Source organism: Aegilops tauschii, chromosome 7, assembly GCF_002575655.3.
Source record: "Aegilops tauschii subsp. strangulata cultivar AL8/78 chromosome 7, Aet v6.0, whole genome shotgun sequence".
NCBI lineage: Eukaryota > Viridiplantae > Streptophyta > Magnoliopsida > Poales > Poaceae > Aegilops > Aegilops tauschii.
In genome coordinates this window covers 477,477,398-477,488,293 of record NC_053041.3, presented here as the reverse complement: position 1 = coordinate 477,488,293, position 10,896 = coordinate 477,477,398, and positions in this window count along the sequence as shown.

Sequence of the window (10,896 nt, the reverse complement as noted above, 5' to 3'; positions counted from 1 at the left end):
ATCACAAGCACAAGATGATGATGGCCATATCATATCACTTATATTGATTGCATGTGATGTTTATCTTTTATGCATCTTATCTTGCTTTGATTGACGGTAGCATTATAAGATGATCTCTCACTAAATTATCAAGGTATAAGTGTTCTCCCTGAGTATGCACCATTGCGAAAGTTTTTCGTGCTAAGACACCACGTGATGATCGGGTGTGATAGGCTCTACGTTCAAATACAATGGGTGCAAAACAGTTGCACACGCGGAATACTCAGGTTAAACTTGACGAGCCTAGCATATAACAGATATGGCCTCGGAACACTGAGACCGAAAGGTCGAGCGTGAATCATATAGTAGATATGAACAACATAAGTGATGTTCACCATTGAAACTACTCCATCTCACGTGATGATCGGACATGGTTTAGTTGATATGGATCACGTGATCACTTAGAGGATTAGAGGGATGTCTATCTAAGTGGGAGTTCTTAAGTAATATGATTAATTGAACTTTAATTTATCATGAACTTAGTCCTAGTAGTATTAGCATATCGATGTTGTAGATCAATAGCTCGCGTTTAGCTCCCCTGTTTTATTTTTGATATGTTCCTAGAGAAAACTAAGTTGAAAGATGTTACTAGCAATGATGCGGATTGGATCCGTGATCTGAGGATTATCCTCATTGCTGGACAGAAGAATTATGTCCTAGATGCACCGCTAGGTGACAAACCTATTGCAGGAGCAGATGCAGATGTTATGAACGTTTGGCTAGCTCAATATGATGACTACTTGATAGTTTAGTGCACCATGCTTAAACGGCTTAGAATCGGGACTTCAAAGACGTTTTGAACGTCATGGACCATATGAGATGTTCCAGGAGTTGAAGTTAATATTTCAAGAAAATACCCGAGTTGAGAGATATGAAGTCTCCAACAAGTTCTATAGCTACAAGATGGAGGAGAATAGCTCAACCAGTGAGCATGTGCTCAGATTGTCTGGGTACTACAATTGCTTGAATCAAGTGGGAGTTAATCTTCCAGATAAAATAGTGATTGACAGAATTCTCTAGTCACCATCACCAAGTTAGTAGAACATCGTGATGAACTATAGTATCCAAGGATGATGAAAACGATTCCCGAGTTCTTCGTGATGCTGAAATCGACGAAGGTAGAAATCAAGAAAAGCATCAAGTGTTGATGGTTGACAAGATCACTAGTTTCAAGAAAAATGGCAAAGGAAAGAAGGGGAACTTCAAGAAGAACGGCAAGCAAGTTGCTGCTCAAGTGAAGAAGCCCAAGTCTGGACCTAAGCCTGAGACTAGGTGCTTCTACTGCAAAGGGACTGGTCACTCGAAGCGGAACTGCCCCAAGTATTTGGTGGATAAGAAGGATGGCAAAGTGAACAAAGCTATATTTGATATACATGTTATTGATGTGTACTTTACTAGTGTTTATAGCAACCCCTCGGTATTTGATACTGGTTCAGTTGCTAAGAGTAGTAACTCAAAATGGGAGTTGCAGAATGAACAGAGACTAGTTAAGGGTGAAGTGACGATGTGTGTTGGAAGTAGTTCCAAGATTGATATGATCATCATTGCACACTGCCTATACTTTCTGGATTAGTGTTGAACCTAAATAAATGTTATTTGGTGTTTGCGTTGAGCATGAATATGATTTGATCATGTTTATTGCAATACGGTTATTCATTTAAATTAGAGAATAATTGTTGTTCTGTTTACATGAATAAAGCCTTCTATGGTCATACACCCAATGAAAATGGTTTGTTGGATCTCGATCGTGGTGATACACATTTTCATAATATTGAAGCCAAAAGATGCAAAGTTAATAATCATAGTGCAACTTATTTGTGGCAGTGCCGTTTAGGTCATATTGGTGTAAAGCGCATGAAGAAACTCCATGCTGATGGACTTTTGGAACCACTTGATTATGAATGACTTGATGCTTACGAACCATGCCTCATGGGAAAGATGAGTAAGACTCCGTTCTCCGGAACAATGGAGCGAGCAACTGACTTATTGGAAATAATAGATACTGATGTATGCGGTCCGATGAGTGTTAAGGCTCACGGCAAGTATCGTTATTTTCTGACCTTCACAAATGATTTGAGCAGATATGGGTATATCTACTTGATGAAACACAAGTCTAAAACATTTGGAAAGTTCAAAGAATTTCAGAGTGAAGTGGAGAATCATCGTAACAAGAAAATAAAAGTTTCTACGATATGATCGCAGAGGTAAAATATTTGAGTTACGAGTTTGGCCTTCAGTTAAAACAATGTGAAATAGTTTCACTACTCACGCCACCTGGAACACCATAGTGTAATGGTGTGTCCGAACGTCATACCCGTACTTTATTAGATATAGTGAGATCTATGATGTCTCTTACCGATCTACCACTATCGTTTTGGGGATATGCTTTAGAGACAGCTACATTCACGTTAAATAGGGCACCATCAAAATCCTTGAGACGACGCCTTATGAACTGTGGTTTGGCAAGAAACCAAAGTTGTTGTTTCTTAAAGTTTGGGGCTGCGATGCTTATGTGAAAAAGCTTCAACCTGATAAGCTCGAACCCAAATCAGAGAAATGTGTCTTCATAGGATACCCAAAAGAGACTGTTGCGTACACCTTCTATCACAGATCCGAAGGCAAGACTTTTGTTGCTAAATTTGGAATCTTTCTAGAGAAGGAGTTTCTCTCGAAAGAAGTGAGTGGGAGGAAAGTAGAACTTGATGAGGTAACTGTACCTGCTCCCTTATTGGAAAGTAGTTCATCACAGAAACCGGTTCCTGTGACATCTACACCAATTAGTGAGGAAGTTAATGATGATGATCATGAAACTTCAGATCAAGTAGTTACTGAACCTCGTAGGTCAACCAGAGTAAGATCCGCACCAGAGTGGTACGGTAATCCTGTTCTGGAGGTTATGTTACTAGACCATGACGAACCTACGATCTATGAAGAAGCGATGGTGAGCCTAGATTCCGCAAAATGGCTTGAGGCCATGAAATCTGAGATGGGATCCCTGTATGAGAACAAAGTATGGCCTTTGGTTGACTTGCCCGATGATCGGCAAGCCATCAAAATAAATGTATCTTCAAGAGGAAGACGGATGCTGATAGTAGTGTTACTATCTACAAAGCTAGAATTGTCGCAGAAGGTTTTCGACAATTTCAAGGTGTTGACTACGATGAGAGTTTCTCACTCGTATCTATGCTTAAGTCTTTCCGAATCATGTTAGCAATTGCCGCATTTGATGAAACCTGGCAAATGGATAAACAAAATTGCATTCCTTAATGGATTTATTAAAGAAAAGTTGTATATGATGCAACCAAAAGGTTTTGTCAATCCTAAAGGTGCTAACAAAATATGCAAGCTCCGGCGATCCATCTATGGACTGGTGCAAGCATCTCAGAGTTGGAATATACGCTTTGCTAAGTTGATCAAAGGATATAGTTTTATACAGACTTGCGGTGAAGCCTGTATTTACAAGAAAGTGAGTGGGAGCACTACAACATTTCTGATAAGTATATGTGAATGACATATTGTTGATCGGAAATAATGTAGAATTATTCTCCAAAGCATAAAGGAGTGTTTGAAAGGAGTTTTTCAAAGAAAGACCTCGGTGAAGCTGCTTACATATTGAGCATAGAGATCTATAGAGATAGATCAAGACGCTTGATAAGTTTTTTCAATGAGTACATACCTTGACAAGATTTTGAAGTAGTTCAAAATGGAACAGTCAAAGAAAGAGTTCTTGCCTGTGTTATAAGGTGTGAAATTGAGTAAGACTCAAAGCCCGACCACGACAGAAGATAGAAAGAGAATGAAAGTCATTCCCTATGCCTTGGCCATAGGTTCCATAAAGTATGCCATGCTGTGTACCAGATCTATTGTATACCCTACACTGATTTTGCCAAGGGAGTACAATAGTGATCTAGGAGTAGATCACTGGACAGCGGTCAAAATTATCCTTAGTGGAATAAGAATATGTTTCTCGATTATGGAGGTGACAAAAGGTTCGTCGTAAAGGGTTACGTCGATGCAAGTTTTTGACACTGATCCAGGTGACTCTAAGTCTCAATCTGGATACATATTGAAAGTGGGAGCTATTTGCTAGAGTAGCTCCGTGCAGAGCATTGTAAACATAGAATTTGCAAAATACTTACGGATCTGAATGTGACAGACCCGTTGACTAAAATTATCTCACAAGCAAAACATGATCACACCTTAGTACTCTTTGGGTGTTAATCACATAGCGATGTGAACTAGATTACTAACTGTAGTAAACCCTTTGGGTGTTGGTCACATGATGATGTGAACTATGGGTGTTAATCACATGATGATATGAACTATTGATGTTAAATCACATGGCGATGTGATCTAGATTATTGCCTCTAGTGCAAGTGGGAGACTGAAGGAATATGCCCTAGAGGCAATAATAAAGTTATTATTTATTTCCTTATATCATGATAAATGTTTATTATTCATGCTAGAATTGTATTAACCGGATACATAATACATGTGTGAATACATAGACAAACAGAGTGTCACTAGTATGCCTCTACTTGACTAGCTCGTTAATTAAAGATGGTTATGTTTCCTAACCATAGACATGAGTTGTCATTTGATTAACGGGATCACATCATTAGGAGAATGATGTGATTGACTTGACCCATTCCGTTAGCTTAGCACTTGATCGTTTAGTATGTTGCTATTGCTTTCTTCATGACTTATACATGTTCCTATGACTATGAGATTATGCAACTCCCGTTTACCGGAGGAACACTTTGTGTGCTACCAAACGTCACAACATAACTGGGTGATTATAAAGGTGCTCTACAGGTGTCTCCGAAGGTACTTGTTGGGTTGGCGTATTTCGAGATTAGGATTTGTCACTCTGATTGTCGGAGAGGTATCTCTAGGCCCACTCAGTAATGCACATCACTATAAGCCTTGCAAGCATTGTAACTAATGAGTTAGTTGTGGGATGATGTATTACGGAACGAGTAAAGAGACTTGCCGGTAACGAGACTGAACTAGGTATTGAGATACCGACAATCGAATCTCGGGCAAGTAACATACCGATGACAAAGGGAACAACGTATGTTGTTATGCGGTTTGACCGATAAAGATCTTCGTAGAATATGTTGGAGCCAATATGAGCATCCAGGTTCCGCTATTGGTTATTGACCGGAGACGTGTCTCGGTCATGTCTACATTGTTCTCGAACCCGTAGGGTCCGCACGCTTAAAGTTCGATGACGGTTATATTATGAGTTTATGTGTTTTGATGTACCGAAGGTAGTTCGGAGTCCCGGATGAGATCGGGGACATGACGAGGAGTCTCTAAATGGTCGAGACGTAAAGATCGATATATTGGACGACTATATTCAGACATCGGAAAGGTTCCGAGTGATTCGGGTATTTTTCGGAGTACCGGAGAGTTACGGGAATTCGCCGGGGAGTATATGGGCCTTATTGGGCTTTAGGGGAAAGAGTGAGGAGAGGCTGCGCGTCCCCCAAGGCCTAGTCCGAATTGGACTAGGGGGAGGGGCTGCGCCCCCTCCTTCCTTCTCTTCTCTCTCCCCTTTCCTCGACTCCTACTCCTACTACTTGGAAGGGAGGAATCCTACTCCCGGTGGGAGTAGGACTCCTCCTAGGGCGCGCCATAGAGAGGGTCGGCCCTCCCCCTCCTCCACTCCTTTATATACGGGGAGGGGGGCACCCCTTGGAGACACAACAATTGATCATTGATCTTTTAGCCGTGTGCGGTGCCCCCCTCCACCATAGTCCACCTCGATAATATCGTAGCGGTGCTTAGGCGAAGCCCTGTGTCGGTAGAACATCATCATCGTCACCATGCCGTCATCCTGACGAAACTCTCCCTCAACACTCGGCTGGATTGGAGTTCGAGGGACGTCATCGGGCTGAACGTGTGCTGAACTCGGAGGTGCCGTACGTTCGGTACTTGATCGGTCGGATCATGAAGACGTACGACTACATCAACCGCGTTGTGCTAACGCTTCCGCTTTCGGTCTACGAGGGTACGTAGACAACACTCTCCCCTCTCGTTGCTATGCATCACCATGATCTTGCGTGTGCGTAGGAAATTTTTGAAATTACTACGTTCCCCAACAGGTACTGAATTCCATATGAATTAGAAAATGGAAAACGGGCTGCAATAAATTCTATATGAATTAGAAAATGAGTAAAAATTATAAAAATAATAGCAAATGGGCTGTACACGCCACAGATTTCGAGGCTGACTTGTTTACACAAGGCTTTGTCAGTCAACACACGATTCTAGCAGTAGTGACTGTTGGATGTCCATCCAACGGTCGACGTGCTTCTTCAATCTCTGATCTTCCTGCTCCAGCCGCCTAAACTAGCGCCGGTGGGACTGCCTGCTCCCTCCTCTTGTGGCCCGCTGTGCTGCCGCGCAACTTCCCCGGCCCACCCTACTCCCTCCGCTGGGCTGGCCGCACGCAATCAACTGCCTCCTTATTACGCGAAAAAAAACTATTCCTCCCACTGACATCTGGGGCACACCGGTTGGGAGGCTGACCTGTGGGCCTACTAAGTTGACACGTACGCATGGCTTGTCAACTTAGTCAACAAACGATTCTAGCAGCAGTAACCGTTGGATTTGAATCAAACGGTCCTGCTGCTTCTTCAATCGCTGCTCTTCTTGCACCAGCCGCCCAAACCAGTGCCGGCGAGACCGCCTGCTCCTGCCTCCAGTGGCCGGCTGTGTTGCCGTTGAGGCCTCACCGCCCCATACTACTCCCACCGCTAGCCAGGCCCTGCGACGACGGCAGCCTCACACCGCAGCCGAACTAGTGAACCCTCATACTCCTCTCCGCGTGGGCATCCACTGCCGCGTCTTCCCCGGCTCCGCGCCGTCCCCTTCCTAGGCCTCGCCGTCGTCCACCGCCTTGGTGCTCTCGGCGCGGCGTGGTCAATGTGGTCAACGACCGACTTCCATCGGAAGAGTACTGTACGTGGAGAGGCTGATAGCTGGGTCCACGGCCACAGCCCAGTTTTTTTGTGATTTGCCAAGTAAGTCACTTTTTCAGGCCTGTTGGGCTACAAATCTTTCAAGACGAGGAGAGCTTCATTCGGCTGGCCGAGAAAATGGCCTATTAGTAATGAGAAATGGGATGTACATTTTTAAAACACATCAAACCGGCAATTAGTTTCAAATTTCTTTTTTCATTTCGATATTTTAAATTGCATTGATTTTTATGCGTGGACAATTTGTTGGATTTCATATTGATATACATTTATTTTTAAAATCAGTTTGAATGTGAATCGAAATTTCGGGATTAAAAACAGTTCGGACCGCACCGAAATATACAAAATTTCGTATAATTTTTTAATCATGGCGACAATATGGGCTGTAATGCTAACAAAAAGAATATGGGCTCCAAAAAAAACCTTAAGAGTTAGCAAATAGGCTGTAAATTATTAGAAATAATGGCAGATGGGTTGTATGCTATTTTCCACAGATTTGAGGCTTTCCTAAAAAAAGGTTGACGCACAAGCAGTGACTGTTGGATGTCCATCCAATGGCCATCGTGCTTCTTCAATCTCTGCTCTTCCTGCTCCATCCGCTCAAACAAGCGCCGGCGGAACTGCCTGCTCCCTCCTCCCCGCGGCCGGCTGTGCTGCCGCGCAGGCCTCATCACCCCATCGTACTCCCATCGCTGGTCTAGCCATCCCTCTACTCACCCACACCTGTTGTTATTCTTCGGCGACGGCAGACGAACCAGTAAACCCTCGTACAGTCGTACTCCCCTCCGCGTGGGAAACAACTACCGAGTCTTCCCTGGCTCCGTGTCATTCACTTTCTAGGCCTCGCCGTCGTCCACCGCCCTGGTGCTCTCGGCGCGGCCAGGTCAACGTGGTCAACGATAGACATACATCTGAAGTGGACTGTGCGTGGAGAGGCTGACAGCTAGGTCCACAGCCACACGCAAGGAAATGCCTCCTTATTACGCGCAAAATAATGATTCCTCCACCTGACATCTGGGACCCCCCGAAAGGGCCTCTGTATTGCACGAAAAAATGTTACCACCGCTGATAGCTCGGACCCACCAGCTATATCTTCGCACGAAAGGAAGTGCTTCCTTATTACGCACAACAAAATGAAAACCCCCCGCTAGCTGGGACCCACTATAGTGGGAGGCTGACTTCTGGGCCTACTAAGTTGACGGGGACAGAGGGCTTTGTCAACTTAGTCAATATGCACGATTCTAGCTCCATTGACCGTACGTTGTCCATCCAACGGCCCTAGTGCTTCTTCATCCTCTGGTCTTCTTGCTCTAGCCGCCCAAACCAGCGCCGGTCGTGCCTCATGCTCCTGCCTCCCGTGGCCGGCTGCGATGCCGCGGAGGCCTCACCGCCACCTACTACTCCCACCGCTGGCCAGGCCATCCCTCTACTCTCACACACCCCCTGTTATTCTGCGACGACGGCAGACTCTCACCGCAGCCGAACCAGTGAACCCTCGTACTCCACTCCGCGCGGGCTTCCACTGGCGCGTCTTCCCCGGCTCCGCGTCGTCCCCTTCCTAGGCCTCGCCGTCGTCCATCGCCCTAGTGCTCTCGGCGCGGCGTGGTCAACGTAGTCAAGGAACGACTTCCATCGGAAGAGTACTGTACGTGGAGAGGCTGACAGCTGGGTCCACGGCCACAGCAAGGAAGTGCCTCCTTATTACGCGCAAAATAATTATTCCTCCATCTGACAGCGGGGACCCACCGGACGAGCCACCGTATTTTGTGAAAAAAACGTTTCCCCCTGACTGCTGGGACCCACCAGCTACATCTTCGCACGCAAGGAAGTGCGTCCGGGTAAGAAAAAAACGATTCGCCCCCCTGACTGCTGGGACCCACCAGCTACATCTTCGCACGCAAGGAAGTCCCTGACAGTCGGGACCCACATGGTCAAAGCGTATGTAGCGTTGTCATTCTGGTCGCAAACGTGTACGTACATACTGGTCGATGTAGAGGCGCGCACGTGTACACGTACGTACAGCGGCCAGGGTGCAAGAAAGTAAATACGGCCACATACGTACATACGGGCGGGGTCTCGAACGCCTACTCGCGCGTACGTACGGCCAGGGCTCATGTACATGGCTGGGTCAGAACGGAGAAACATCGTCGTCGTCGTGTTCATGGGGAGCCAATCGGCTGGGTCGGAACGGAATGCCTCGTCGTGTTCATCGGGAGGGCTTGGATGGAACAGCCGATGGAAACGAGGCCTGGCGTACCGCAGAACGGAGGAAACGGCCTTGTGTTCGACCGGCCACGTTCGAAACGGGATCCTGTTCATCGGGAGGGGTCTGGCGTACCGCAAAAAACAGAGGAAACGGACCTCCTACGGTCAAAACGGGGGTGTTGTTGATCGGGAGGGGTGTGGCATACCGCAAAACGGAGGAAATGGACTTGTTTTGGAGCGCTACGGTCGAAACGGGGGTCCTATTCATCGGGAGGGGTGTGGCGTACCGGAAAACGGGACTCCACGGGATATTGTTCATCTCCACCGTCGACCCCCTCTAGCCTCCACGGGCTACTGTTCATCCACCGTCGACCTCCTCCAGCCTGCACCTGCGACTGTTCATCCACGGGCTCCTGTTTATCCAGCCTCCACCGCGCGCTACTCCACCGGCTACTGTTCAACCAGCCCTCTCCACGGGCTCCTGTTCAACCACCCCTCCACGGGCTACTGTTCATCCAGCCCTCCACCGTCTACTGTTCATCCTGCCCTCCACGGGGTGGTCCTGTTCATCCAGCCCTCCACGGGGTCTTGTTCATCCAGCCCCAACCGGCTCGATCGATCGGGTCCTGTTCATCCAGAGGCAACACCACGGGGTCTTGTTCATCCACCCCCACCGGGAACTATTCATCCAAACCCCCCAGCAACACTCACTGTTCATCCAGAGGCGGCATCGATCACCTTCAGTTAGCAGCAGTAGCGAAGGAATCGCTCGATCGGGTTCAGTTAACAGCCATTGATCGATCTCTCGGGTTCAGTAAAGCGTAGCCTGCAGTGCAATTGCTCGGGTTCAGTTAGAGCCCAATGCCTCGCACCCACGCGCGTGCGTGTACAAGAGAAATGTGCATCGCTCGGCCCGACCACCCACCGTAACCGGGAACACCCCGATATTTTCCTCGCCCTAGGTTCTACCACGGTTTTTTCCGTCATGGACGGCCCAAAGAATGTCATGCAGCTGCGTCTTTGGCCCGCCTAGGACGAAAAGCCCATTTTCTGTCATGATTTTTGTCATAGAAGTAGGACCCCACCACATCTATGATGATACCGGTTTTTGTCGCAATTATCATCATAGAAGTGTCAGAAGTATGACAGAAAAAAATTCGTTCGGCCCAAAATGTCACGGATGTGTCTTTTTTTGTAGAGGTTGTTATTAAGCACATCATTATTATTATTATTGTTGACCCATAGTGTGACCGACACGAACAGGGCCCTTATCCGCGGGCACGGCTATCGATAGATTTAGTATACACTCTGCAGAGGTTAGTACAATGTACCCACACCACGGAACCCATGGCCTCGCACTCCCATTCGGGTGGACCAACGGCGTTCCGACAAAACCGTCGTACTGCCATGACACTCTCCCGGCCACTCCGACTCACTCCCCACTGGGCTAGTCTTGGGTGGCCCCGTGTCTACCAAAGACACCAACTGCCACCATCGTGGCAAAAATGGTCCCAAATGGGGACAAACCGGTTATAACAACAACGGGCACACAAGGTTATGTCTGCTTACCGGGCCAGGGTACCGCACGCCCATAACCTTCCCTCGTTGGAGGCACCGGCGAGAGGCACGACAATAGACCCAGTTAGGACCTTCCAATAAAACAAGC